We start from the raw sequence: 7,280 nt of genomic DNA on the forward strand, positions 1-7,280 counted from the left end.
GCCTCCAAACCTTCTGAGACTTGTCTAATGTTATTTTATCCTTCACTGATTATAGCCTTAAGAAAAACATAAACTAGTCAAACACATTTATTCAAAAGTACATGTATTTAGACTATTTACTGTATATATTTCTGTTGCATCCTTTACCATCGTATCAAGTATCTTCACAAAAGTTTAAATACCACTTTACACTAGCCTTAAAAGTTAGCAGTGTAGCTAAAAATGCCTGACTGAATTGGTATAGATACACCATGACCTAAATGTTGCCAGGCCTGTGCTCTGGAAGACTATTTGAGGCATATAAGTCAGAAAAATATGATAGACTAGGACTGTACACAACCAGCTAAAAGGTCTGATATAGCCTGCAAAGACTGGGGAGACTTCTTTGGGTTTTTCTGTAAATTCAATTGAGCAGTTTTGCATACATTAAGGGCCAACTCTTGGATTCACTAAAGCTGATGGCAAACTGCCTCCCCCTCCCATTGACTTCAACTGGGCCATGATTTGGTCCTGAAGGAAATATGAATCAAAACAGGATGACAATAGAATATTGTTTTCTGTTAAGGTTTATAGCACAATTTTAAACTGTAATTTAGAATATCTGACCAATAAAATATGCTCTCCTAAGGCCCTGGAATGAACACTAGAATCTGACTATAATAAGTCAAATAAAATAGGTTGTTTGTAAGGATCTTCAGTTTATCATAAATATAAAACACATGCTTAAACTGTTCTGTACATTTAAAAATGTTGGAGAAAATATGTTAAATCTCTATTTTTGTTAGACATTTGTTCAGGAACTTTTTTAGTACTGCTCTGGATGCACCATTTGCTAATTACCTCTTGTGAGCAATAGTATTTAAAAGGCTTCCAAATAATAATTAAATGATTCTCTCCCCTACACAGCTTTATATTTTCAAAATGCTAATTGATGCTCACAACCCCCTTGTGAGGGAGGTTTTAAAAGTGTTACTGTCCCCATTTTACAGAGTGAGTGGGAAACAGACTCAGCATGGTGAAGTGACTTGCCCAAAGCAAGTCCGCAACAGAGCAGGGATTTGAACTCAACAATGCTTTGCATCCAGAGTTGTGCTCAGTCCATGGCACCACTTTGCCCCCCAAATGTATACGGGGAGGTATGTGAGGTGGATGGGTGGAACAGGGTGGAGTTCTTGCTCTGAAACATGCCACATTGGCTCCTGTCCCAGGCAGGATATTGAGCTAATTAGAACATTACTGGCCTAGTGGATAAGGGGGAAGCTATAGACATGATATATCTTAATTTTAGTAAGGTTTTTTTGACACAGTCCTACATGAGATTCTCAAAAGCAAACTCAGGAAATGTGGTTTAGATGAAATTACTATAAAGCAGGTGTAAACTGGTTGAAAGACCATTCTCAAAGAGTAGTTAGCAACGGGTCACTGTCAAACCGCAGGGACATTATCTAGTGGGATTCTGCAGAGGTCTGTCCTCAGTCTGGTACTATTCAATATTTTCATTATTTAGTTGGATAATGGAGTAGATAGTACGCTTACAAAATTTGCAGAGGACACCAAGCTTGGAGGCGTTGCAAGCATTCTGGAGGACAGCATAAAATTCTATGATAACAATATGACAGCAAGTCGTTTAAAATGTTGTGTTTTCAAGACAACTCCTCTCCTTCACACTGGTTCTGTACTGTGGTATGTAATGCAATAGAGTGAAATATCAGATGGGTGGATGCTAATGATAGAGAGATATACTGGCTTTTAATATTTCCTCTTCTATAAAAGATTTTTAAATATGGCAATACAGTACTTTATACCTAATTTAAGATATTTCTATCGTAATTTACTATGTAAAAATTACACCATTCTATCTGCACTAGCTCTGAGAGAATGCTGACTAAATGAACTTGTACAAAAGCCTAATATTTCTAGTCTTCAACCTTGTCATCCTGTTAATTAGGAAGTAGGGCAAGTCTACTAACATTTAGCACTTCCATCTGTTGCTGACTTACTAGTTCACAAATTATGAAAGTGTCAGACAAAAGTTCTGTCCAATATGTGTTCTGTTATAGTCTGTATATGAAAGATGGTTTAGTATCAACAATTAAGAATTCACTGGCCTTTGTTTTATTTCAATATTTCTTTTGTGGAGAGGGAAGTATCCAGCTCCAGAATAAACTGCCAAAGTAGCTCTGCAGATTATAAAAGAACATATGGCACAAGGAAAATTTCTACCCCAGTGTGACTTGCAAATAAATGGCCAGATTGTGTAATCCTTACTCACATAATGCAGTATTATTTATTTCTTATACTATATTAGAGGAGTTTCTGGAGGCTCCAAACAACATCTAGGTACCCCCTCGTGCTAGATACTCTATAAACATATAGTCAGAGATAGTCCGTGCCCCCAAAGAATTTACACTCAAAGTAGAAAAGACAGAGGAAGGCTGGAAGAAAGATTACAACATACAAGCAGAAGATTAGTAAGTGAGGAAAAAAGAGATTAAGCAATTTGTCCTCAGTCACAAAGGAAGTCTATGATAACTGCAAATTGAACCCCATTCACTTGAGTCACAGTCCATTACTTCAACCACAAGATCAGCCATCCAGTCTTTACTTCCTACAATATTTCTAGCAACATGGGGTTTTTGGCATTATAGCAATTCATATTTACAGAGTATATTATTGTAAAATACTATAGATTAACACTATGGCAGCTAAAGTCTACACTAGCTAAAAGGAAGAAATCTCTCTAGCAAGTGCCTTTCACTATACTGGAGCCAAACAGAAATCAGACTCACTGTATAGAAAGGAGATAGGATCTGTATGAAAATAGGCAGCCAGTGGATTTCTGGAATTCTGTGTCTGAGGCTGATGGGTATATACTAATTTTCTGTTATTTTCTGTGGCAGCAGAATAGAATAGCATTTTCCATTGGAACCTTGGCACTTTTATAGGGCCACATGGGGAGGCAACGGAATTGCATTTTGTCCTGTGCGCCTGGTAGTTCAGGCTGCACTGAAGGAATTTAGTGACAATGTAGCGGGAAAACCAGTGGGGAGTACACCGTTTTGAAAGCAAGCAAACAAACTTTAAATTACAGTCTATTTCTCTACATTGCATCCCACAGTCTATTACCTTTTATCCTCTTATTTCATCTGCATCATTCTCTGCAAGCACCAGTATTAGTTAACATATCCAAGCATAATCTTGCCTCTGCATCATGTAATAGGCTACTAAAATCATTTGCAAAACGCGGAATCCCATCAACTAGTACATTGCCAGATGATAAACTGCACTACCTAGGCTGACACCATAGTGTGCTTCACGTCTCATTTTCTAAGTCGGGTCAGGACCTAAGGGATAATTACTCTCCTACTTGCCCGCCTCACCTAGTAACATCAAATACGTTATAAGGTTCAGGATGGCATGGTGTGTCTGAAATCTCAGATATCCAGCTGCAGCTGGCATTTGTCAGGGAGCAGTTACTAGAATTGTACATTCCTTGCAAAGCTCTCTTAGCCATATAAAGATTATTTTTATCTGCCAATGGCACCCTTATAAATACTAGGATTTTTGCATTCCTGCAGAATGCAACAGATCACCTGGATTGCTGTGCTTATCAGAAATTTGTGCTCTGAAAAAAACAACAACCACATTTATCAATACACATGGCATGCCTGCTTCATCAAGCAAGAACCTGATTCAACATGAAGAGCTGATATTAAGGCTACATGAAATGTTCCTAGTTTTTAATGTGTGAATCAGAAGGTTCATTCATTTCAGAAAGAACAAAAAAGGATGGTATGAATGTATAAAATATTATGTTAATATGATTCAGGCAGCATGCACAAATTGCTTCATATTCAAGTTCAGGTAAGAGAAATCTATATTTGGGGTAAGGCATGGGAGTATTTCAGTTATACATGTAACCTCTGCAAGCAGTTGACTAATTCCATGATTTTCAAAAATGGGTCCCTGATGTTACATATTTACCTAAGTAATATTTAGTCACCTGAATAAGTTGTCCGATTTTCAGAAGTACTGGGCACCCACTGAAGTCCATGGGAACTACTGAATGCTTAGGATTTTGTTTAAAAACCAGGCTATATTTCTCCCTAGTGACTAAAAATGTCCACTGGTTTATACAGTAGGCCAAATCCAGCCTATTTTATTCATGCCAGGAGTGGGACTACTTGCATGAATAAGATAAGAAGGGTTTGGACCTGTCTTTAAATGTGTTCACAGTTTGACACCAGTTTATTAACATGAAATCATTGTGGGGTTTTCAATGCAGACTGCAGATATGCCCTTTGTTCAAACCAGCCTATTTATTTTAAAGAACCTAGAGATAAATCTGACTCTGAAAGACAGGTTTTTGAAGCTGCAGTCCAAAGAGCAAGAATAAATTCCCTGCTTCAGTAAAACAGGTTCCTGCACTGTCTGGTGTTAAGAAACTTTTAATTTATTTTATTTTCAGATTTTTTATAAAGATAAATGATTGTGTTATTCCACAATCTTGTCATCTAATATTATGCATTGTATGTCCTGCATAAAGGTGGTCAGGAATGTTCTGTTTGAAAATATTGATTTTGCTGAAAAGTTTTGGAACTTAAACCGAGATCTGAATATTTTGGTTTTTTAACTGACCCTAAATGTATTCTTTTGAATCAGTTAAAAAAATTAAACTGCATTTCCTATGGCAGATTGTCTTATGGGAGCAGTAGTTCCAGCCAACATTCTCCTCATCTACAGGTTCCCTGAAGGACTACATCTCCTGTAAGGCAATACTTTGATTTCCATCTGCCTTAGCGGCTGGTGCATCACATGACTCTGGATGCATTATGGGAGATGTAGTCTGGCCTGGGAGCCTGGCCCATAGATGAGAATGGGTGCTGGGACTACAACTACCATAGGGCAGTATGCCATAGGCAAATGCAAATTAATGTTGAAATGAAATGTTCATCTGCTGCTGACTTACCAGTTTTTGAAACTAAGCATTTTAGGTCATTTCACCAAACTGAAATGAAACATTTCAGTTTTGGGAGTGCTGAAATACTTTGTGTTGATCAATAATGTTGTAAGAAAACGTTTCAATATTTCCCAAATAAATTTTTTTTTAAATTCTGTTCAGCGGAAAATTTTAAAATTTCAATTTTTGTCCCAGTTGGATGAAAACAAGTGTTCAAACGTCAGCATTTCCCACAGGACAGAAATTCCAAATTTCACTTGCCTCTACTCCTGTATCATATTTTTTGTATTGTATTGAAGTATAGTCTATAGTGTAACTGCAGTTGTGCTTGAACACTCATGAGTATATCTCATGCGGGCTTCCCTGTGAGCAACATGATGATTAAATAAGTATACAAGAACAATAACATCTATGGAGGACTATTATTTACTGACGCCAAAAAGAGTTTTTTATGAGCTAAGGCTTATGTATCTTGACTCCCAAGTACATTAATCCTAATTGTATATACAATCCACTGAGTTATAACAAAATATCTTTGTATAGCACACTTAATCTTTATTCCAGAGCCTGTTGCTAGGAGTAGAAAGGCTACATTTAGTGCCATTGTGCTTCCCAATTCTGCAGCTGGAGAAACAATTCTGAAAAATTACTCCCTGACCTATGGCCAGCCCTAGGTTTTCTCAATTCCCGTGCAATATAAAGTTTGTGAGGCTCCAGTCCAGCTTTCTCTTCACCTGTGGTCAGACAACCACCCCACCTCTGTATACAAGACCTCCTAGCAGCCACCTTCCTGTAACCCCCTCCACCCAACTTCACCCATTTGCAAGGTTCTGTGACCTGGAAGACAGAGGAGGGACTACATATGAAGCTTCTGTTTGTTTCACCATGCACCATTATGTTTGGATCCAGTGGGTAGTTTACAGGACTGAGAGTCAGGAGACCTGGGTTCTATTCCTAGCTCTACCACTGACCTCTTGCATGATCTTGGGCAAATCACTACACCTCTTCGGTACCTCATTTTCCCCTCCTACTCTTTGTCTGTCTAGTCTATTTAAACTGTAAGTGCTTCAGGGTAGGAACGGTCTCTTCCTAGATTTGTACAGTGCCTATCACAAAGAGACTGTAACCTCAGCTGGATCTTCTAGGCACTACTCTAAAGCAAAACATACAGACACAGGATATTTTTTATTTACGTATTTAGCATTTGTGTGTTTGTTGGAGGATAAATACTTTTTTAAAATGTTTTTATTTATTTGAATGACTTGTCTGTAGGGAGGCGGGAGTTGCTGTGAGGGAGGAGTTGATTTCCTTCAAAAACAAAACCCAAAGAGATATATGATGAGCTATGACTGGAATACAATTAATGTCACCATGTCTCAAATCAATTGCCAGGCAGCCAGTGGATTTTTTTAAAGGACTATTGACTGTTCAGCAGGGCAATAGTGCATAACTTAGGTCATATAAATTTGTCTCAAGCAAGGATTTAATTAAGACAAAGATTTGCAGGTCACCCTGGTGGTGGAGAAAAAAATAGGAATTGGCACCTGGGAAGATAATATTACATTGTCATCCAAGAAAATGGCATACAGAGTGACATGCAAGAATTACCACAAGTCTCTACTGCCCTTGGGCCTCTTTCTTCACTTATGAATTCCAACATGTGACTTGTACATGTTTCTAGTTGAAAGAGGTAAGCACAACAAGAACAGAAGAATGTATGCGCGTGGCGCTTTATTCTGCAAGGAAGTAGAAAACAAGAATGTGCCAGCCAATTTAGACTGTGGCAATCCAAAGTATGTTTGTGGAACAGACAGGTGAAGAGAGAATGCTTTTCACACGTATTAAGGAATATATTGTAATATTACCTCGTAACAGTAAGAAGATTCCTCTGAAGCAGCATATTATTCTCTGAGGCCTGTGTCACAGACAATAGAGTTTAACTTCATCTGAAAGATGTCTCCTTTTTTCTAATTTAATCTAATAAACACAACACTCAAACCCATAAACACTTTATGCTGGCAATAAACTGCACAAAACATGGGAAGATCACAGCACAAAAGTAATAAAGGAAACGCAGTGCAAAGTGTGTAACATACTGAATGCAGCTAGAGAAATTAAAGACAGGTCAAAGGATCAGGGAAAATCCTTCTGACCTGCATATAGAACATTACTCACTTAGAACAGCTGTAGTAGCTTCAGGATCTGGAACCAACAGAAGTCTGGTACTTTCAGAAGAAAATGGGCATTAGAATCACTAGTGATTATTTGAAAAACATTTATTGAACAGTTGTTTTGAAAAGATTGCTAAGGGTGTGTTATA

The 7,280-nt window shown here is 37.8% G+C and overlaps 1 long non-coding RNA gene across 1 annotated transcript in view; it reads right to left on the bottom strand.

Moving 5' to 3' along the window:
• The window catches only part of LOC119566431, a 113,619-nt gene that overhangs the window by 15,176 nt on the left and 91,163 nt on the right, over positions 1 to 7,280 (bottom strand). The gene's annotated exons all lie outside the window — the stretch shown is intronic.

This window comes from Chelonia mydas, chromosome 1 (assembly GCF_015237465.2).
Source record: "Chelonia mydas isolate rCheMyd1 chromosome 1, rCheMyd1.pri.v2, whole genome shotgun sequence".
NCBI classification, from domain to species: Eukaryota; Metazoa; Chordata; order Testudines; family Cheloniidae; genus Chelonia; species Chelonia mydas.